Raw genomic sequence first — 24,914 nt, 5'->3', positions numbered from 1 at the left:
GGAGTGGCTGCAACGATCCCGCCAGTCTCTAATGCTCAATTTTCACTTGCTAGCACGTCAAACACTGATCCACAAACTGAACTATCTCCCTCTTCATGTTGCTCCACCAGAAGGACTCTCGGAGATCCCTGTACATTTTAGTGTTACCCGGATGTACAGTATATAAGGACCAATGTGCTTCCTCTAGAATGACTTTCTTGATCTCAAGATCAGCAGGAACGCATAACCTGGTACGGAACCTCAAGGCTCCATCATCTAAAATGCTGAACTCTGGCTCCTGATCATCCTACACCTTTCCCATAAGCTCTACTAGTTCTACGTCATTCCTTTGGGCTACTTTAATCCTCTCTCGTAGAGTCGGCTGCAAAACCAAGTCAGCAATGAATGCCTGGTGATTGCCCTCTACCAGCTCCACACCGAGCCTCTCCAGATCCATCTAAATCGGATGCTGAATCTCCACTGCAGATATAGATGAATCCACTGATTTCCGGCTCAAAGCATCAGTAAACACATTAGCCTTTCTCGAGTGGTAGTTGATCCTCTGCTTCATATTCAATTCCTTCTGCGTGAAGAAATACTATAAACTCTTATGGTTAGTAAATATCTCACACCTACCACCATATAGATAGTGCCTCCAAATCTTCAATGCGTAAACAACTGCCGCCCACTCCAGATCATGGGTAGGATAGTTCTTCTCATACTCTTTCAACTGTCGTGAAGCATAGGCTATCACTCTCCCTCGCTGCATCAACACGCATCTGAGCCCTTTATAGGACGCATCACTATAAATTACGAACCCCTCTTCTCCTAAAGGAATCGTCAACATAGGCGCAGTGATGAGTCGCTGTTTCAACTCCTGGAAGCTCTGTTCACATTCATCAAACCACTTAAACTTCGCTTCTTTTCTGGTCAATCTGGTCAACGGGCCTGACAATCTAGAGAAGCCCTCAACAAACCTATGGTAGTACCCATCTAATCCCAGGAAACTCCTGATCTCGTGCACGTTTTTTGGTCGTACCCAGTTTACTACCACCTCAATCTTACTCGGATCAACAGAAATACCACCCTTGGATATAACGTGTCCAAGGAAGGTAACCTGTTCCAGCCAGAACTCACACTTCTCCAGCTTCGCATATAGCTTCTTCTCTCGCAACACTTGCAACACTATACTCAGATGCTCCTCATGCTCTTCTGGACTCTTCAAATATACCAGTATATCATCAATAAATACTACCATAAACTGATCTAAGTACTGGTGAAAAACCCTGTTCATAAGATCCATAAACACTGCAGGAGCATTCGCCAACCCAAACGGCATAACTAGAAATTCATAGTAACCACACCGTGTTCTGAATGCCGTCTTCGGAACATCTTCCATCCTGACTTTCACCTGATGGTATCCGGAGCATAAATCTATCTTCGAAAAGATCTGTGTCCCCTGTAACTGGTTAAACAAATCATCGATACGCGGGAGTGGGTATTTATTTTTGATAGTTACTTTATTTATTTCTCGATAGTCGATGCACAACCTCATCGAGCCATCCTTCTTCCTCACAAAAAAAATTGGTGCTCCCCAGGGTGACACACTGGGCCGAATGAACCCCTTATCTAATAGCTCTTGCAACTGCTCTTTCAATTCTTTCAGCATTGCCGGTGCATTCTATACGGCGCCTTCGAAATCGGCATTGTCCCCGAAACCAGATCAATAACGAACCCTACCTCACGATCAAGAGGTAGTCCCGATAAATCCTCTGGGAATACATCAAGAAAATCCCTCACCACTGGGATATCCTCCACCCTCAGTTCCCCTTCTGATACAGCCTTCACACAGGCTAAATATCTCTGACAGCATTCTGATAGCCATTTATGCGCCTGAATAGCAGATAATAACTGAGGTGGGGTGCACACACGTGATCCCACGAATCTGTACTCCTGTCCCTCTGGAGGTCTGAATACTACCACTCTCTGATGGAAATTAATGCTAGCATAGTGGGCAGCTAGCCAATCCATGCCCAAGAATACCTCAAACCCATACATGTCTAAAACCACCAGATTAGCTAACAAAGACCTCCCCTGAATATCCACTGGACAGTCTCTGAGTACCTTTCTACATACCCCTACGGCTCCAGTTGGCGTAGCAACAAACAAACTAATTTCTAACTGCTGAGGTCCAAACCCACACAATTTTACATAATCCCAAGCAATAAACGAATGCGTCGCTCCAGAATCAAACAAAATAGTAGCTTTAAATGACAGTATTGAAATAGTACCTGTCACCACATCTCCTGCCATCTCAGCATCTCCCGGTGTCAGTGCATACACTCACGCTGGCGTAGTATTCCTCTGCTTTCCACCTCGAGGTGCCTAGTAGCCTCCTCTGTATAATCGAGGAGCAGCCGCTACCACTAGTGGTGCTTGGCAGTTTCTCGCGATATGCCCAGGCTGGTGGCATTGATAGTAGACCACCTCTCTCACTCGGCTCTCTCTTGGGTGCCTCCTCAAACATCTAGGACATAGAGGGAGCATTTGTCTGCCCTGTACTGCTCGCTTTCCTTCTCCCCGTCGTCGTCCTCCTCCGGTATCATATTTCCTCCACGACCCTCGACAGGGCCCTGCCTGAAAATCAAAAGGCGCGGGCCTCTTCCTCTGGCTCTGGGCTGCTGTGCCTCTCTGTATGTTGCTCTCAATCACCGCTGCCCTATCCACTATCTTCGAGAAAGTCGGAGCTCGGAAACCTACCACCTGCTCATACAGGTTCAACCTCAAGCCCTCCTCAAACTTCCTCACCTTCCTCTCCTCATCTGGCACCATATACGGAGTGAAGCGGGACAGCTGAACAAACCTTGTTGCGTACTGTTACACCGTCATAGACCCCTGTGTCAAATACAGAAACTCCGACGCCTTTGCACTCCTGACTGTAGCTAGAAAGTACTGCTTGAAGAAAATCTCCCTGAAGCGACTCCACGTCATCGCTACAGGGTCAGGCCTCTTCTCCTCCAGTACTCTCACTGACCTCCACCAGTGCTTTGCCTGCCCTGTCACTACCTGCTCATTTTACACATTTTTTTTTTTCATATCAATAACACAAATTCCACATCCAACTCAACAGGTCACCATCAACCTGGACCCGTGGGTACCAAGGATAAAACACAACATACAGCAGAAGCCTACGCAGCAGAAAATATACAATCATATTCATTCCATCATAACATACATCACAATGTAGCAGAGTTACTACAATCACTGTACTCCCATATATACATCTCAAAAATGAAATCTAGAGACAATTCCCACAAAACCATATTATCCCTACCAAAACTTACCCTTCACAGAGGGTCGATAAACAACACTACTTTTGCGGGGCCTTTCCAGCTTTCTTATCAGGGGCTACTAAAAAATGTATGAAATTTAGGGGTGAGACACCTCTCAGTAAGAGAAATAAACTAATACTAATGTGTGGCAACATGAGTAATCCGTGTTCTACATATAACATACATATCATATCCAATACTGTTTAACAAATCTGGGAAAACATACGTATATCAAAATCATGGTAGGACATACTGCATTTCATAACATAACTCATCTTATATCATAATAATAACATAAAAACATCCTGGTAGGTTAGCTGGTTGTTGTCATGTATTACCCCCACATGACTGGGTTGTGTGACCCGAAGGCGGGACCTGACAATGGTTGGCCGACCACTGCCAAGTCGATAGTCTAGTCTGTAGGTCCAATGGGTCTACCCAGACTGGTCCGTACACCAGGGGTGATAACAGCACACTCTTCAAACATAACCACATCGACCATCCAATCTCACACCACTCCGTACAGTGGCGTTAACACATATATCATGATGACGAGGACCATGGACACATAGCAACGGTACCGTGCAAGTGCTAGCCTAAATCAAGCCAACCAGGTTCTGATAACATATACATATACTGAAATTGTGATACAGAGATATATCATATCTTTCATTTTCACATAATCATATCATTTTACATATATAAGTGTATCATGAAAATCATCGGCCTGTATGCCAGTATTACACATTATATCATAGCTCGGCCCGTACACTAGCTACACATAGCACAGCCCGTACGCTGGCAAATCATATCACATCACACGGCTCGTACGCCGGCAAATCTCATCACATAGCACGGCCCGTACGCCGGCAACTCACATCACATGGCACGGCCCGTACGCCGGCAAATCACACAAAATCTCATCCTAAAAATCTCGGCCCATAAGCCAGTTTTCCCATCATAATAACCATATCACCACATTCCCAGAATAACAGTACAATCATTACTACTCATGCCTCACTAAACCAGTTTTCCACGTATACAACATATCATTATTTCCAACAGGGTTTTCTCAAGTATAAAACATATACATAACATATGTATTTTTCCTGAAAACGAGTGTCATAAATATATACATACATATTACAAAAAGAACTAGCTTAGTTTATCCTCTTACCTGATTCCTGGAAAGCCCCTAATAAAATTGCCCCGCACCCGCAGGGTTCCTAACTCAACACCCTGAAAATAAAAAATCCCATAATTAAAGTTTAGTATTTCGAAGCATACAATATTTTCCTCAACTGCTAAAAACTCAAATATTGGATAGAAAGTTTTCACCCAAAAGCATTCAAGTTTAACACCTGAGGGGTTTCGTGACCAATATTCTGAAACTGAAAACCCCCAGTATTAAACTTCAGTATTTTCATGCGTATAACACTTCTTCTAACTAGCGCAAGACCAAATATGGCTTAAAAAGCATTATCTCAACTTTGGGATGATTTCCAACTAGCTTTCTCCCACGATTCGCTCCAGTAGATTTGGAGAGAACTCCGCCAGGAGCGTCGTGGCGACTTCGGATCGTCGATCTGACGACTGATGGGGCCGAAAACGTAGAGAGAAGGGAGAGAGAACCGTAGAGAGAGAGAGAGATTTCTTAAAAAAACATTTCTCCCGGATTTTCGTATATATATAAAACAGGATTTCGTCGACAAGCCCGACCTTCGTCGACGAGTCCTTCACAAATTTCGTCGACGAGGCCCTGTGTTCGTTGACGAAATTCAGGCTGCCTCTGAACCTCTCTTGGTATTTTCTCGTCGACGAAGCCCTGTGTTTGTCGATGAATTCCCCTGTATTCGTCGACGAAGTCTACGGCTTCCTTCTGGTTTCGGTTTCCATTTCCCTTTCCTTATTATTTAAATTTCATTTTTAAATTCGGGTCGTTACATCCCCTGTCAATTTAAATGTAGCAAATAATACCTTCTGCTCGTATGTACATAAGAGGACTGCTAGTATGTCCTCTATGTCATGAACCCAGTTCCCTGCTACAAATGGATCTGCTCCTCTAGCAAAAGATGGGGGTCGTATACGCGTGAACTACTCAATCGTGCAGCTTTTCTCCCCCAAGCTCCTGGCCATCTTAGCCATCACTTGCTGAGTGATGCTACGCAACACTGCGTCAGGGTCTGCACCACCCATATTGGAAGGTCCTGCTCCATCACCTCCCGCATTCGTGTTACTGTTCCCCGAATCCATCCTGTAAAGGAAACAGCTAATCTCAGTATACAATCACTATCACGCAACTTATACACTACAATAACTCATAAATTATTCCTCTATCCACATCCTAAATCCCCATTTAAGATTCAGTCCTACCACTTAGAAACAAGACTCAACAGTAGTATCCATGATTTTCTTGAAATCGTCACCTCAGGAAAAACATAGAAACAAACTCAGTAATCCTGCCTCTAAGCCGCAAGATAGAATCCTAAATTTTCACCTCATCCTCAAACAACCACTAACTCACATGTCAGTCTACTCATCACCTATTTTCCTCAAAATCCATTCTTATACTCTGGTATTATATTCCGCTGTCTACTAAAATCTACAGAACCTAACAACTTAGGCTCTGATACCAAACTGTGACGCCCCGAATTTTTGTAAATTTTTTTTTCAAAAATAAATAAATAATCACACGTCATCCATAACATTCACAAATCGGCCACGTCAACACTCCTATTATCATTCATACGACCCGAGCCGCATTAGGTATCGGGTAAAAAGTTATTTTATTATACAACTTAATAGCGGAAGACAATATACACATATTAGTCAGAATACAACACCCAGAGTATCAATATACACAAATACACAATACTATCTCATACCAAAAAATAATACAACCCTAGGGAATCACACCTCCCTAGTCCAAACTCACCCTGTATATTAGGGTCTCAGTTCCCTATGATCACGGAGCTCTACCACCTGGCCTATCTCTGTCCACTGAAAAATTTAGATAATTTAGGTGAGACACATCTCAGTAAGAAGGAATAAATTATTTACAGTATGTGGCCATATGAGTACAATTATAATACACTTTACTTTTCAAATCACCATTTCATATGAGAAAAGACACTGATATACACATTCTCATAATCATATAGATATACAACACAAGTTTTTATAAGCTTTAAAATCATTTCTCAAATTCAGTAATTTCCAAACACATATTTACCGCGAAGTTCCTGAGAATAGGGAAGATTACCCGCTCATACAGGTAGCTTCCCTCTGCCCTAACACGTTATGCAACCACGTATGGTCACATCTGATACCTATCAGGGCACTCACCTTACTCAGTAAGCCCTCAGGCGGAGAGTTTCATTTCGCCTCAAATATATATGTCATTAACTCATATAGTTCATTTCTTAATTTCAATTCTTTCTTTCATTTCTCATTTTAGCCAATTTTATCATTCTTTCACTTTTTATTTCCACTTTACTTTCTGGCTCATGAGTATCATCGGCATCAAATACCAACACCGCGTTTGTAACTCATGGCCACCCTGAGGATCTTTCTATACACGTCATGCTTCCCCCCATGGTCAAGTTTGTGCGGCTCGAAGGCTGGATCTACCTACGGTTGGCCGACCCGGTTAGATCAAATATCATATCACATATCGCATTTATAGTACGACTGACCGGCCTATAACCCTGATCCGGACTCAGGGGGCCCAACAACCCTACACAATGGCACAGTTGACTATCACGCCACACGCTCCAAGAGTCCGTGTGGTTGCACTAACACCACTCGCAACGGTACCGTGCTCAATATCATAACCATCTAACAGGGTTTACCACCATATACCCGCAATCATTATGCAGTATTGGCATTTTATCATTCATATTTCACGTATTTCCACATTTCTCATTTTCATATTGCAGAATTAACATTCCAATATTTTCATTTCACATATTCACATTTCAATTTCAGTTTTCTCAACACATTTCATCATTTAAATGATATTTTTTCAGTTCATAATTCATCTCATCTCATACTATCATATACATATCTTATTTCACAATTACTCAATATTTCTCAAAACACATTTCCATATTTCACCTTTCTTCATTTTCTCAGAAAATACATTTCTTGCACATTTTACTTTCATCATTTTCCCACATTTCAATTCTCATATTAAAACACATTTCAGTATCACATATTTCACAGGGTAAATCATCAAACTCAGTTTAAACATTTCTCAATATAAATCATATGCCACACAAATTTCATCTAATATTTATATCACAATAAATTTCAGGTAAAATAACATACGCCATTTTCACATATTTCTCAACCCATAATTTTCATAAAAAGACTGTTATAATTTATTCCCCTTACCTGGCTTACTGAGAGTCTCGCTAGAATCCCAAAATTTCATGCCCTTGGCATCTGAAATTTAACTCCTACAATTTACATTTTTCCCAAATTAATTAATCTATTTCTCTAAAATAATACTCATCTAGCCTTCCCTAGGCTCCATATACCTCAAATTAATATTTAAATTATTATTTAACACCCCTACCTAATTTTCTGAATTTTGTCTGCGGGTCCCAAAATTACCTGGACCCTAAATTCCAGAAATTCTACTTTAACCCCAGATGCTCAATATTTTAGCATTTCTAAATTAATACTAATTAATTAAAAATAAGCCCCTTAATAACCCCCGTAACCCAAATTTGAGGTTTTGGTCTGACACACTCACGAGAATTCTGTCCCACTAGACTTATAGAGAATCATCCCTAGATTCTCATGATGGTGTCCGTTTGTCAATTGGACTTATAATTTGCAAGAAATTAAAGAAAAAGAGGAAAATGACTTACCCGAGAGAATATGCTTACGCCGCTCCTACCACCGATCCGCCCCTGTAGAAATGACGGCAGCGGCGAATGGAGTCCAGCGATATCTTTGGATTTTCGATCAGACGAAAATCCGTCACGAAATCGAGGAGAGAGGGAGAGTGAACGTGAGGAGAGAGAGAGTCCTGCGTTGCCGGAAAAATAAACAAAAGAAAAGAAAGGAAAGAAGAAGAAGAAGAAGAAGAAGAAGAAGAAGAAGAAGATAGGGTGGGGCGTGAATTATAATTTAAATAAGTCACCTAAAGCTTCAAAGAAGCTTCAGGTGATTTAATATATATATTAATATAATAATAATAATAATAATATATTTAATTAATATTAATAATAATATATTGTATTAATAAAAGTAAAAATAAATTTTAATTATTATTTTTTTTCTTTTTTTTATTCCATTAATTAATTAATATTATTATTATTTTTTTTTTTGGGAATCACTCTACTAATATTCTATAACCCTTTTTGGGGTTATTACATCCTCGGAACTGCTTGAGTCTCTTCGTGCTCAGAGGAGTTTTCATGTTAATCAGGAGATGGGTATTTCGAAGGAGGATGGCTATGCTAAACAGAGGGATGTTCACAATAGTCTGAGATCGAGTGAGGACAATGAGAAGCTCGCTTGTCTGTTGGGTGAAGGAAAACTGATAACTTAGAGTGATGCGAGGAACTTGAAAATATCTTCGGAGGTATAGGAAATTATTCATAATCAGTTGGGAATAAACGCTAGTTCTTCCCCCAGTAATTCGAGTGGGGGAACTATCTATGGTAACCAACTAGGGTTGAAATTGAAGGTGACTCCTACGACCTTAAATGATGAGGTACTTGGAGAAATGGGGTTATTTGATAATAGTAACTCGCGCATGGAAGAAGATAATAGGGTGAAGCTCTATGGAAGAAGGAGGTCATGGGATGATGAGGAGGAAGTGGTATCTGATTCATTGGGTTTGAAGGACTCATGTGATGTCGTTGCCTCGGTTCGTGATAGAGTCCAGATACAAGAGGTGTCATGCTCTAAACTCGGCAATGGGCCCCAGAGTGTGATTTGATAACCTAACATGTCTCTGTATCATACAAATATCCATGATACTACACAAAACAAAGGTTCGACCCCGTAGGGCTTGCGGATACCTTATACACAATCACATACACATGATATGCGCAACGAAATAATTCAACCTATTACATTCATTATACCATACCATATCAGAGTCTACGTCCAACACAATACAAAACATAACTCCCAAGTGTCTACATAACCAAAATGATGTCCCGGCTACAGTTTAGTACTTACACAAGTACTTATACAACGCTGATCAAAACCACGCTCCCAAATCGCTAGAACGCTAGGTTCGGCTACGTGAAGGACCTGAAACACATTTGTAGGATTGGGGTGAGACACTTCTTAGTAAGGGCGAATCAGGTTATATCAGTGTGTGAGCATATGAGTGTTATTTCAACATTAAAACATAACATTTCTCAATTCCAATATGTTTACAAACACTTGTCCACATCAGTAATTAAACCGGATTACAACACTTGTCCACATCGAAATTAAATCGAATGTCTCGACTCATCGGTATTAAACCAGATGTCTTGACTTGTCAGAATTAAAATCGGATTACAACACTTGTCCACATTGGAATTAAATCAGATGTCTTGACTCATCGTTATTAAACCAGATGTCTGAACTCGTCGGAATTAAAATTGGATTTGAGACCCATTAGAATTTAACCGGATGTCTCGGCTTATCGATAGTGAACCGGATGCCACAGCTCGTCGATAATTAAACCGGATGCTAACCACATAGTAACAATCATCACATAGAACCTCGGTATTTAATCAACATTAGTTTTTCACAGTATCCTGAAAACAATTTGGAACCACAGTTCCTATATCTCATTTCAACATTTCAACACTCAAATCATTTCAAATATACAAGCTCATGTCACACTTATTTGGGTACATAAATAATCACATAACATTTGATCCAAGGATACGTAAATGAAGGTACGATCATCTCTATATTATAATTTATTCAAATATATGATTTTCCAAAAGAAACTGAGATGATACCTGAAACCCCAATTTTCCCAAAAACTGTAAACCCAAAAATCTCGTAATTTCACCCAGTAGAATTTCCCAAATAAGTATTCAAAACGTACATATCATCGTAAACCATAGTTTACTGATTCAGATTTCAAAAATAACTTATATATACAAAATTCCCTTACCTTTTCCCAAAAATCAAAACACGAACCTAAATCGTCCAAAATAGCGACACGGGATCCCTAAAACCTAAAAACCGAAGAACACAACTTCAATACAATCCTATTTACCACAGATCTACCGAATCGAAAACGGATTTAGACCCTTACCTTGATTTTTGGGTAAAACCCGAAAATCCTCAAAACAAAGATCTGATTCGCTATAATCGTAGAGATTCTTCCCCTAATCCACGTAGTAACGTCGGATCATTGATTTGGGTAATAGGCGGCCCGAGATCTTAGAGAGAAAGAGAGTCCAGTTCAAGTCTATAGAGAGAGAGAGAGAGAGAGAGAGAGAGAGAGAGAGAGAAAGAGAAGATTTGAGTTTTCTTAACCATTAAGCAACAAGAATTCAGCTTATAGACCTTTGACCTAGCTAGCCTCGTCGACGAATTGGAACTCTCATCGACGAGAAGAAGAAGGGTGTTCGCTGACAACGAAGTTGACCTCGTCGACAAACCTAAGATTCCAAAATTCCAAAAATCTCTCAGTATCATCTTGTCGACGAGCTTCTAAATTTCTCCGACGAGCCACTGAAGAGACTTCGTCGATAGGAGAAGGAGCCTCGTCGACGGACCCTGCTATTTTCACCTTTTCAAATTTCTTCCCTTTTCTTATTTATTTAATCCATATTTCTTAGGCCGAGTTCTTACAACCGCCTCTCCTTACAAAAATTTCATCCTCGAAATTTGCAATCTCTCTCTTGGTAATTCATCAATATACCCAAATGCATACCCGACTCTAGGATGAGTCGGCGGCCACCCACACAATAGCCCCTTCCCAAATTTATTACATACCCTCACTTATGGTGGAGGAATACCGTGGTTACATTTGCACTGTCTCAGAAGCTCACAATATCACAAAACTGTCCCAGAGACTAACCACACATCATTACTCTAATTAACAGAAACATTACATACCTACCTAATCGACTCTTCAACCCTATTCCTCATAACAAATGTGGATATTTCCGACGTATTCTCGTCTCTAATTCCCAAGAAACTTCCTCAACCACATGATTCCACAACAACACTTTCACTAACGGTATCTCCTTGGTACACAGCTTCTGTACCTTCTGGTCTAGAATCTGAATGGGTATCTTCTCATATGCCAAAACGTCCCTAATCTCCAAAAATTCGTAGCTAATCACATGTGACGGATCAAGAATGTGCCTTTTTAACATAGATACGTGGAACACATCGTGGATGCTAGAGAGCGCTGGGGGTAGTGCAATCTTGTAGGCCACTGGACCCACTCGCTCAAGTACCTCGAATGGTTCTATATACCTCGGGCTCAACTTGCCCTTCTTCCCGAACCTCATCACTCCCTTCATCAGAGCAATCCTTAGGAATATCTTACCCCCCACCTCGAATTCCAATTCCCGACAGCGCATATCCTCATAACTCTTCTGTCGACTCTGAGCTGATTTAATTCTATCCATGATCAATCTAACCTTCTTCGAAGCCTACTGCACGAGTTCGAGTCCCAATATTTGTCATTCACCAACCCCATCCCAGTATAGGGGAGATCGATACCTCTGACTATACAATGTCTCAAATGGTGTCATCCCGATACTAGCTTGGAAGCTATTATTATAAGCAAACTCCACCAACGGTAGAAATCGTATCCAACTACCGTAGAAGTCTAACACACAAGCCCTTAACATATTCTCCAAGATCTGTATCGTCCTCTCTGACTGTCCATTATTCTGGGGGTGGAACGTTGTATTGAAAGTAGGCTTCGTCCTCCGTGTTTTCTATAAGCTCTTACAAAACTGAGAAGTGAATCTTGGATCTCGATCTAAAACAATAGATATTGGAACCCTGTGCATTCTAACTATCTCCTACATGTATAGGTCTGCTAGCCTACTCAAGGAGTAGCTAACCTTCATCGACACAAAGTGAGCAGTCTTAGACAACCTGTCAACAATTACCCAAATCGCATTTTGCCCGTGAAGTGCTGGTGGCAACTTAGTGACAGAGTCCATGGAGATATGCTCCCATTTCCACTTCGGAATGCTCAATGGCTGCAATGGCCTGCCAGCCTCTGATGTTCAGCCTTTACCTGCTGACACGTCAGACATTGCTCCACAAATCGAGCAATCTCTCTTTTCATGCCACTCCACTAGAAGGATTCGTGCAGATCCCGATACATCTTTGTACTACCCGGATGTACCGTATACAAAGAACGATACGCCTCCTCCAGAATAGTCCTCTTTATCTCCTCACCGTTTGGAACACACATCCTGGTTCCAAACCTCAATACACCACCATCAGAGATACTAAAATATGCAGCCAAGCCCTACTGTACTTTCTCCACAATCTCCACTAACTCCACATCATTTTCCTGCTCAACTTTAATCCTCTCAAACAATGTCAGTTGGATCACCAAGCTAGCAATGAAAGCCTGGTGATTTCCGTCCACCAATTCCACACTAAGATCCTCTAGGTCCCTCATGAAATGATGCTGATCTACCACTGCGAATACTGACGCATTCTTTGACTTCCAACTCAACATATTAGCTACCACGTTAGCCTTTCCTGAGTGATAAGTGATGGTGCAATCGTAGTACTTGGTCAATTCAAGCTACCTCCTCTGCCTCATGTTCAACTCCTTCTGCGTGAAGAAGTACTTGAGGCTCTTGTGGTTCATGAAGATCTCACACTGTTCACCATACAAGTAGTGTCTCTAGATCTTTAATGCATACACCACTACTGATAATTCCAAGTCATGCATAGGGTAATTCTTCTCGTACTCCTTGAGTTGCCGAGAAGCATAAACAATTACTTTCTCCTATTGCACCAGCACACATCCCAAACCCTTCAGAGATGCGTCGTTATAAATCGCAAAACCAAAACTAGAGTAGTGACCAGTCGATGTTTTAACTCCTGGAAACTCTACTCACAATCATCAGTCCAAACAAATTTCACGTCCTTCCTCGTTAACCGTATTAGAGGACCAAACAACTTAGAGAATCCCTTCATGAACCAATGATAATACCCTGTTAGTCCAAGGAAACTCTGAATTTCCTGCACGCTCTTCGATTTCATCTAGTCAACCACTACTTCAATCTTATCTGGATCAACTGAGATACCACCTCCTAACACGATATGGCCTAGAAATGCAACCCGGTTCAACCAAAACTCGCACTTCTTCAGCTTAGCATACAACTTCCTTTCCTGCAGTATCTGAAGCACCAACCTCAGATGGTTTTCATGCTCTTTCGAACTCCTATAGTATACCAAAATATCATCAATAAACACCACCATAAACTGGTATAGGTATTCATGGAACACTTTGTTCATTAGGTCCATAAATACCATTGGAGCATTAGTCAACCCGAATGGCATGATGAGAAACTCGTAGTGACCATATCTGGTTCAGAAAGCCGTCTTTGCAATATCCTTAGTCTTAACTTTTACCTGATGATACCCTGACCATAAGTCAATCTTCGAGAAGACCTGTGTTCCCTGCAGCTGGTCAAACAGATCATTTATACGAGGCAACGGGTATTTGTTCTTCACTGTTACCTTATTAATCTCACAGCAATCAATGCACATCCTCATTGATCCGTCTTTCTTCTTCACGAACAATCCTGGAGCTCCCCAAGGCGAAACGCTGGGTCTGATAAAGCCTTTATTCCGTAGTTCCTATAACTGCTCATTCAACTCTTTAAGTTCTGCTGGAGCCATCTGGTATGGAGCTTTAGAAATTGGTGCCCGACCTGGCAGCAATTCAATAGCAAACTCCACTTCCTGATCAGGAGGTAAACCGAGTAAGTCTTCCATGAACACATCCAAAAATTCGTTAACCACTCGGATATCCTCGAGCTTCATATCATCCCAAGGTGGTTCCTTTACACAAGTTAGGTACCCTTGACACCAGTCTAAGAGTAACCTTCTCACATGTATTACCGACATACTCGGTGGCGTCGAACGCACACACGATCCTACGAACTTATACTCTTGATCACCAGGTGGTCTAAACACCACTTCTTTCCCTACGACAGTCAATCACAGCAAAGCTGGAGGATAACCAATCCATCCCCAGTATGATGTCAAACCCGAACATATCGAATTCTACCAGATTCACCGGTAGTGGCCTTCCCTAAATTACCACTGGGCAACTTCCTAACATCTTCCTACAAATAACCACACTCCCAGATGGTGTAGCCACAGAAAACCCCTCATTCATCACTTGAGTTTCAACCCCACACCGTTTCACAAAGTTTGCAGATATAAAGGAGTGGGTTGCTCCTAAATCAAATAAGATAACAACTTTATTTGAAAACAGTAACATGGTACTTGTCACCACGTTGCTAGCATACTCTCCATCAGCTGGAGTAAGCGAGTACACTCTCATATGAGCTGTGTTTCTCTAAAAGTTTCCCCGAGGTGCCTAGTTATTTCCCTAGTTCTAATTCGGTGCAGGTGTATCATTCATCAGCGCATGACAGTCTCGGGACACGTGGCCCGGTTTGCCATAGCGGTAACAGTTACCCATGAACTGGCACTCACCATCATGCCACTTGTGGCATCTGAAATGCTCGCGAGATTGATCCCCCTGTGGACCTTGCGGTTCCGCACCCTGGCGACTACCCGTACCATAGTTCTTCCTCTTCCATTGCCCTTGACGAGAACCAGCATGAGAACCAGAAGTGCTGGCCTTTTTTTTCTGTTCCTGCCCCACTTCATCCTCCTAGAGACTAGCCTCAATCACAGCGGCTTTATCCACCAGAACAGGGAACTCCTGAATTTGCAACATTACCACCAGCTTACGGATATCCTTCCTCAGACACTTCTCAAACCTCCGAGTCTTCTCATACTCGTTCGATATCAAACACGACGCAAAGCGAGATAGCTCAATATATCTAACTGCATATCTATGCACCGCCAGGGTCCCCTAGGTCAGACTCGAGAACTCGTCTGCCTTTGCATCGCAGATGGAAGCTAGGAAGTATCTCTCGAAGAATACCACCTTAAAACGGCTCCATGTCATCCCTAATGGGTCGACCCTCTGCTCCTGTAGTAGACTCACAATCGTCCACCATCTTTTAGCTTCTCCTGCCAGCTAAAATGTAGCATAGAAAACTTTCTACTCGTCAATGCAGTGCAGAACCTTAAGTATCTTTTCCATCTTTTGCACCCAGTTCTCTACCATGATCGGGTCGGATCCTCCAGTAAACGTTGGAGGATGCATGCGGGTGAACTTCTCAATGATGCAACCCGTAGTCGTAGGCTGATGCTTCCGTCCCCCAATGCTTCGCCCAATCTCTCACATAACCTGTCTGGTCAATCCCCGAGGTGCAGGAGGTGTTTCATCATTCGAAGTCCCCTCCGAGCTACTATACAAGTTACTATCCTTGGGCTCCATTCTAAAAATGGGATAGGAATAGATTAGTATTCCTATATCATATCACAATTAACACAATCATTGTAGAATAATCATGTTAACTTCTAAACTCTCAGGTCTAGGTCTGCCTCAAGACACAGACACGAAACCATGTATGGTTTGCCATGGTTTTACTGAAATCGTCATTCCAGGAAAATCAGAAAACACCGTCAATGAATCCCTGTCTAGCTACAAGACAATCCTCGACCTACTCTACCCATTCCACACATTCCTATACTCTGGTATGTTCACCTAATCAAGCCTAACCAAGTCTATAAGACCTAACAACCTAGTTAGCTTTGATACCAAGTTCTCACACCCTGAACCCGACAATGGGCCCCAGGGAATGGGCCCCAGGGTGTGATTCGATAACCTAACCTATCTCTGTATCATACAAACATCCATGATACTACACAAAACGAAGGTCTAACACCGTAGGGCTCAGGGATACTTTATACACAATCACACAAACATGATATACGCAGCAGAATTACATTCATTATACCATACCATACCAGAGTTTACGTCCAACACAATACAAAACATAACTCCCGAGTGTCTATATAACCAAAATGACGCCCCAACTACAGTTTAGTACTTACACAAGTACTTGTACAATGCTAACCTAAACCACGCTCCCAAATCGCTATAACGCTAGGTTCTGCTACTTGAAGGACCTGAAACACATTTGTAGGATTGTGGTGAGACACTTCTTAGTAAGGGTGAATCAGGTTATATTAGTGTGTGAGGATATGAGTGTTATTTCAATATTAAAACATAACATTTCACAATTCCAGTATGTTCACAAACACTTGTCCACATTGGAATTAAATCGGATGTCTCGAATCATCGGTATTAGACCAGATGTCTCAACTCATCGGAATTAAAATCAGATTACAACACTTGTCCACATCGGAATTAAACTGGATATCTCGAATCATCGATATTAAACCAAATGTATCGACTCGTCAGAATTAAAATTGGATTTGAGACCCATCGAAATTTAACCAGATCTATTAGCTCATTGGTAGCGAATCGGATGCCACAGCTCGTCGATAATTAAACCGGATGCTAACCACATAGTAACAATCATCACATAGAACCTCAGTATTTAACCGACATTAGTTTTCCACATTTTCCTGAAAACAATTTGGAACCATAGTTCCTTTATCTCATTTCAATATTTCACAACTCAAATCATTTCAAATATACCAGCTCATGCCACACTTATTTGGGTACATAAATAATCACATAACATTTGATCTAGGGATACAATTTAACATAAATGAAGGTACGATCATCTCTATATTATAATTTATTCAAATATATGATTTTCCAATAGAAACTGAGATGATACTCGAAACCCCAATTTTCCCAAAAACTGTAAACCCAAAAATCCCGTAACTTCACTTGGTAGAATTTCCCAAATAAGGATTCAAAATGTACATATCATCGTAAACCATAGTTTTACCGATTTAGATTTCAAAAATATCTGATATAAACAAAATCCCTTTACCTTTTCCAGAAAACTAAAACACAAACCTAAACGATCCAAAACAGCGACACGGGATCCCCAAAACCTAAAAATCGAAGAACACAATTTTAATACAATCCTATTTACCACAGATCTACCGAATCGAAAGTGGAATCTTCTTCGTACGTAGCTCTTGTTCCTTCCAGTCAAGAATCTGCACTAACACTTCCTCATAAGCTAAAGTTTCTCTTAACTCCAGTGCTTCATAGCAGATCATATGGGAGGGTTTTGGGACGTATTTCCTCAGCATAGCAATGTGGAATACGTCATGGATCCTAGACTGTACCGGTGGTAATGCCAACAGGTAGGCAACTGGACCCACTCTTTCAAGAATCTCAAATGGTCCAATGTACCTAGAGCTCAGCTTACCCTTCCTCCCGAACCTCATAATACCTTTCAGCGGTGCCACCTTCAGGAATACGTGATCTCCTGCGTCAAACTCCGATTCTCGCTGGCGAGTCTCTACATAACTCTTCTGCCGGTTCTGTGTTGTTCTGATCCTGTCCCTAATGAGTCTGACTTTATCCTGAGTCTGTTGTATCAGCTCTGACTCCAATATCTGTCTCTCCCCGATCTCATCCCAGTACAAAGGGGATCGGCACCTCCTTCTATACAACGCCTCATACGGTGTCATCCCAATGCTGGTCTGGTAGTTGTTGTTATAGGCAAACTCAACTAGTGGCAAATACTGTATCCAACAACCTCCAAAGTCCAGCACACATGCTCGCAGCATATCTTCCAGAATTTGTATCGTCCTCTTCGTCTGCTCATCTGTCTGAGGATGAAAAGTTGTACTGAACGATAACTGAGAACCCATGGCCCCTTGTAGACTTTTCCAAAAACGAGATGTGAATTGTGGGTCTCTGTTTGAAACTATGGACACTAAGATGCTGTGGAGCCTAACTATCTCCTGGATATATAATTGAGCCAATCTGTCCATGGAGTAGCTAACTCTGATCGGCAACAAGTGGGCAGTCTTCGTCAATCGATCCACCACTACCCAAATAACGTCCTATCCATGCAATGCCGGCGGTAATCCTATGACGAAATCCATCGCTATATGCTCCCACTTCCACTTAGGAATGTGGAGTAACTGCAATGATCTCGCCGGTCTCTGATGCTCAGCCTTCACTTGCTGGCATGTCAAACACTGATCCACATACTGGGCTATCTCCCTCTTCATGTTACTCCACCAAAAAGACTCTCGAAGATCCCTATACATTTTAGTGCTACTTGGATATATAGTATATAGGGACCGATGTGCTTCCTCCAGGATAACCTTCTTGATCTTAGGGTCGGCAGGAACGCATAACCTGGTACGGAACCTCAAGGCTTCATCATCTGAAATGGTGAACTCTATTTCCGGACCATCCTGTACTTTCTCCATAAGCTCTACTAGTTCTGCATCATTCCTCTGAGCTGCTTTAATTCTCTCCTCTAGAGTCAGCTGCAAAATCAAGTCAGCAATAAATGCTTGGTGATCGCCCTCTACTAGCTCCACACTGAGTCTCTCCAGATCATCTGGATCGGATGCTGAATCTCCATTACAGACACAGATGAATCCACTAATTTCCAGCTCAAAGCATCAGCGACCACATTAGCCTTCCCTGGGTGGTAGCTGATAGTGCAGTCGTAATCCTTTATTAGCTCCAGCCATCTCCTCTACCTTATATTTAACTTCTTTTGCGTGAATAAATACTTTAAGCTCTTATGGTCAGTAAATATCTCACATCTACCCCCATATAGATAGTGCCTCCAAATTTTTAGTGCATAAACAACCACCACCAACTCCAGATCGTGGGTAGGGTAGTTTTTCTCATAGTTTTTCAACTGTCGTGAGGCATAGCCTATCACTCTCCCTCGCTGCATCAACACACATCTGAGCCCTTTATGGGACGCATCACTGTAAATTATAAGCCCCTCTTCTCCTGAAGGAACTGTCAACACAGGCGCAATGATGAGTCGCTGCTTCAACTCCTGGAAGCTCCGTTCACATTCATCAGACCACTCAAACTTCACTCCTTTCCTAGTAAGTTTGGAAAATGGGCCTGACAGTCTATAGAAGCCCTCAACAAACCTACGGTAGTACTCAGCCAATCGTAAGAAACTCCTAATCTCGTGCACATTCTTTGATCATACCCAGTCTACTACTGCTTCAATCTTACTCAGATCAAAAGATATACCACTCTTGGATATGACGTGTCCAAGGAAGGTAACCTGTTCCAGCCAGAACTCACACTTCTTGAACTTCGTATAAAACTTATTCTCTTGCAACACCTGCAGCACTATACTCAGATGCTCCTCATGCTCCTCTGGGCTTTTCGAATACACCAGTATATCATCAATAAATACCATCACGAACTGATTCAAATACTGGTGAAAAACCCTATTCATCAAATCCATAAACACTACAGGAGCATTTGTTAACCTGAACGACATAACCAGAAATTCATAATGACCGTACCGTGTTCTGAATGCCGTCTTTGGAACATCTTCCGCCCTGACTTTCACCTGATGGTATCTAGAGCGTAAGTCTATCTTCGAAAAGATCTGTGTCCCCTGTAACTAGTCAAACAAATCATCGATACGCTGGAGCGAGTATTTATTCTTGATAGTTATTTTGTTTATTTCCCTGTAGCCGATGCACAACCTCATCGACCCATCCTTCTTCCTCACAAATAAAATCGGTGCTCCCTAGGGTGACACATTGGGCCGAACAAATCCCTTATCTAACAGCTCCTACAACTGTTCTTTCAATTCTTTCAGCTTTGCTGGTGCCATTCTATACGGCGTCTTCGAAATCGATACTGTCCCCGGAACCAGATCAATAACGAACTTTACCTCACGATCAGGAGGTAGTCCCAACAAATCCTCAGGAAATACATTAGGAAAATCCCTCACCGCTAGGATATCCTCCACCCTCAACTCCCCTTATGATACTGCCTTCACACATGCTAAATATCCCTGTCAACTTTCTAATGCAATCCACGTGCCTGAATAGCGGATAGTAACTGAGGTGGGGTGCGCACACGTGATCTCACGAATCTGTACTCTTGTCCCTCTGGAGGTCTGAATACTACCTCTCTCTGATGGCAATCAATGCTAGCATAGTGGGCAGCTAGCCAATCCATTTCAAAGATTACCTCAAACCCGTGCATATCTAAAACCACCAGATTAGTTGGCAAAGATCTCCCCTGAATACCCACTGGACAGTCTCTGAGCACCTTTCTACATATCCTTACAGCCCCAGTCGGTGTAGCAACAGACAAACTAATATCTAACTATTGAGGCTCAAATCCATACAACTTCACATAATCTCGGGCGATAAAAGAATGAGTCGCCCCAGAATCAAACAAAACAGTAGTTTTAAATGACAGTATTGAAATCGTACTTGTCACCACATCTCCTACTGCCTCAGCATCTCCCGGCGTCAGTGCATAAACTCGCTCCGGAGTAGTATTCCTCTACTGTCCACCTCGAGGTGCCTGGTAGCCTTTTTTATATGGTCAAGGAGCAGCCGCTACCGCTGGCGATGCCTGACTGTTCCTTACAATATGCTCAGGCTGACGGCACTGATAGCAAACAACATCTCTCGCTCGCTCCTGGGTGCCTCCTCAAACATCTAGAATAAGAAGGGGACATCTATCTGCCATGTACTGCTCAATCTCCTCCTCCCTGTCGTCGTCTCCCTCTGCTATCATATCTCCTCCACGACCCTCGACTGGGCCCTGCCTGAAAATCAGAAGACGTGGGCCTCTTCCTTTGGCTCTGGGCTGCTGCGCCTCTCTGTATGCTGCACTTAATCACCGCAGCCCTATCCACTATCTCTAAGAAAGTCTGAGTTCGGAAACCTACCACCTACTCATACAAGTTCTGCCTCAAGCCATCCTCAAACTTCCTCGCCTTCCTCTCCTCATCTGGCACCATATACGGGGCTAATCGGGACAACTCAAATAACCTCACTACGTACTGCTACACCGTCATAGACCCCTGTGTCAGATACAGAAACTCCAATGCCTTTGCGCTCCTGGCCGTAGAGGGAAAGTACCGCTCGAAGAAAATCTCCCTAAAGCTATTCCATGTCATTGCTATAGGATCCGGCCTCTGCTCCTCCAGTACTCTCACTGACCTCCACCAGCGCTTTACCTTCCCTGTCAATTTAAATGTGACAAATAACACCCTTTACTCGTCTGTACATGAGAGGACTGCCAGTATGTCCTCTATGTCTTGAACCCAGTTCTCTGCTACCAGTGGGTCCGCTCCTCCAGCGAAATATGGGGGTTGCATACGCATGAACTATTTGATCATGCATCTCTGCTCCCTCGAGCTCCTAGCCATCTCAGCCATCACCTGCTGAGTGACGCTACGCAATACTGTGTGAGGGTCTGCACCACCCATACTGGAAGGCCCTATTCCATCACCTTCCGCATTCGTGCTGCTGTTTCCCGGATCCATCCTGCAAAGGAAACAACTAATCTCAGCATACAATCATTACCACACAACCCATACACTACAATAACTCATAAATTATTCCTCTATCCACATCCTTAACCCCTATTTAAGATTCAGTCCTACCACTCAGAAACAAGACCCAGCGATAGTATCCATGGTTTTCCTGAAATCGTCACCCTAGGAAAAATACAGAAACAACCCTGGCACTCCTGTCTCTAGACTGCAAAATAGAATCCTAAACTCTCACCCCATCCTCAAACAACCACTAACTCATATTTCAATCTACCCATTTTTATTCCCCTCAAAATCCACTCATATACTCTTGTATTGTATTCCGCTGTCCACTAAAGTCGACAGAACCTAACAACCTAGGCTCTAATACCCATTTTCGTATAATTTTTTTTCTCAATAATAAATAAATAATCACTCATCATCCACAACATCCATAAATCGGCCATGTTAACAATCCTACTATCATTCATACGACCCGACACGCATTGGGTATTAGGTAAAAAGTTATTTTATTATACAACCTAATAGCGGAAGACAGTATATACACTTCAGTCAGAATACAATACCCAGAGTATCAATATACACATATACACAATACTATCTCATACCCAAAAACAATACAAACCTACGGAATCACACCTCCCTAGTCCAAACTCACCTTGTATATCAGGGTTCCAACTCCCTACTATCACAGAGCTCTATCACCCGGTCGGTCTCTGTTCCCTGAAAAATTTAGATAAATTGGGTGAGACACATTTCAATAAGAAGGAATAAATTATTTATAGTGTGTGGCCATATGAGTTCAATTATAATATACTTTACTTTTCAAATCATCATTTTACCTGAGAAAATACACTAACAAATATATTCTCATAGTCATATAGATATACACCACAAGCTTTTATAAGCTTCAAAAATTATTTCTCAAAATCAATCATTTCAACACATTTTTACCTGTGAAGTTTCTGAGAATAGGGAAGATTACCTGCCCATACAGGTAACTTCCCTCTACCCTAACACGTTATGCAGTCGAGTATGACCACATTTGATACCTATCAGGGCACTCACCTTACTCAATAAGCCCTCAGGCAGAGAGTTTTACTTCGCCTCAATTATTTATGTCATTAACTCACACAGTTCATTTCTCATATTTAACATTCTTTATTTCTCAATTTCCATTCTTTCTTTCATTTCTCATTTTAGCCAATTTTATCATTCTTTCACTTTCCATTTTCATTTAACTTTCTGACTCATGAGTATCCTTGGTATCAAATACCAACATCGCGTCTGTTACTTATGACCGCCTTGAGGATCTTTCTATCCACGCCATGCTTCCCCCCATGGTCAAGGTTGTGTGGCCTAAAGGTTAGATTTAATCGCGGTTGGCCGACCTGGTTAGATCAAATATCATATCACATATCGCGTCTGTAGTACGACTGATCGACCTATAACTCTGATCCGGACTCAAGGGGCCCACAACCCTACAAAATGGCTCAGTCAACTGTCACGCCACACACTCCAAAAGTCTGTGTGCTTGTACTAACACCACTAGCAATGGTACTGCGCTCAATATCATAACTATCCATCAGGGTTCACCACCACATACCTACAATCATTATACGGTATTGGCATTTCATTAATCATATTTCAGTATATCACAATTCAGTTCAATGTAAATTTTCTCATTATTTTCTGTGCACATTTCATCATCTCGTAATAACATATATTATATGTCACGTATTTTTCACTTTTCCCCAAAATACTTAAATCAATAATTTGTACAAACTCATGTCTCATGCAAATAATTTCCATTCACATATAAATACCACATTTCATTATTTTTTTACTAATTACATCAATCATTCTCATTTCAATATTTTCTTAGAAAATACCCATCGTTATATTTCACATTTTTCAACACATGTCATGTGCCACACAGTTTTCATCTAATATTCATAATATATTAATTTCAGACTTTAAAGTATCACAAATTAATATTACTCAAATGCCACACAATTTATCTGATATTTGTATCATAATAATTTTCAGGCAAAATACAATATACTCATCTTCATATATTAATTCAAACGGTCAAAATTCTAAAAATACTGCTATAATTTATTCCACTTATCTAGCTTAGTGAGAGCCTCGTTAGGACCCAAATCCTACGCCCTTGGCGCCCAAAATTCAAATCCTGCAATTTACATTTTTTCTAGATTAATTAACCTATTTCCCCAAAATAATACTCAACTAACCTTTCCTAGACTCCATATACCTCAAATTAACATTTAAACTAATATTTAACACCCCCACTTAATTTTCTAAATTTTGCTTGCGGGTCCCAAAATTACACCCGCGGCGCTCACCCGGGCCCTAAATTTTAGAAATCCCACTTCAACCCCAGATGCTCAATATTTTAGTATTTCTGAATTAATACTAATTAATTAAAAGTAAACCCCTTAATAACCCCCGTACCCCAAATTTGGGGTTTTGCCCACAACAACCCCACGAGAATTATGTCCTGCTAGACTTGTAGAGAATCATCCCTAGATTCTCGTGGCAGTGTCCGTTCGTCGATTGAGCTTGTAATTTATAAGAAATTAAAGAAAAAGAGAAAATTGACTTACCCTAAGAGATACGTCTACGCCGCTCCTACCACCGATCTATTTCAGTAGAAATGACGGCAGCGGAGAATGGAGTCCAGCAGTATCTTTCGATTTTCGATTGGGCGAAAATTCACCATGAAACCGAGGAGAGAGGGAGAGAGAATGAGAGGAGAGAGAGAGAGAGTCTGTGTCGCAGGAAACAGAAGAAGAAAAGGAGAAGAAGAAGAAGAAGAAGAAGAAGAAAGAACAAAAAAAGAAAACCACAAGTAAAAAAAAAAATGAATCTCATGAAGCTTCTAGCTTTAGGAGAATAATAATAATAATAATAATAATAATAATAATAATAATAATAATAATAATAAATTTAATTAATATTAATAATAATATATGTTATTAATAAAAATAAAAATAAAGTTTAATTATTATTTTTAAAT

At 41.4% G+C, this 24,914-nt stretch overlaps 1 long non-coding RNA gene across 1 annotated transcript; it reads right to left on the bottom strand.

Annotated features, from left to right (window-relative positions):
* Positions 1 to 9,390: 9,390 nt before the first annotated feature.
* Positions 9,391 to 22,597, bottom strand: LOC131165025 (uncharacterized). The gene is made up of 2 exons (XR_009139392.1): positions 22,533 to 22,597; positions 9,391 to 9,587 (listed from the first exon to the last, which is right to left on the bottom strand). It is a non-coding gene; the product is annotated as an uncharacterized LOC131165025 (long non-coding RNA).
* Between the last annotated feature and the right edge of the window lie 2,317 nt (positions 22,598 to 24,914).

Source organism: Malania oleifera, chromosome 9, assembly GCF_029873635.1.
Source record: "Malania oleifera isolate guangnan ecotype guangnan chromosome 9, ASM2987363v1, whole genome shotgun sequence".
Lineage (NCBI taxonomy): Eukaryota > Viridiplantae > Streptophyta > Magnoliopsida > Santalales > Ximeniaceae > Malania > Malania oleifera.
The sequence above is the reverse complement of the archived record's forward strand: the minus strand, read 5'-3'. Positions and strand labels throughout refer to the sequence as shown.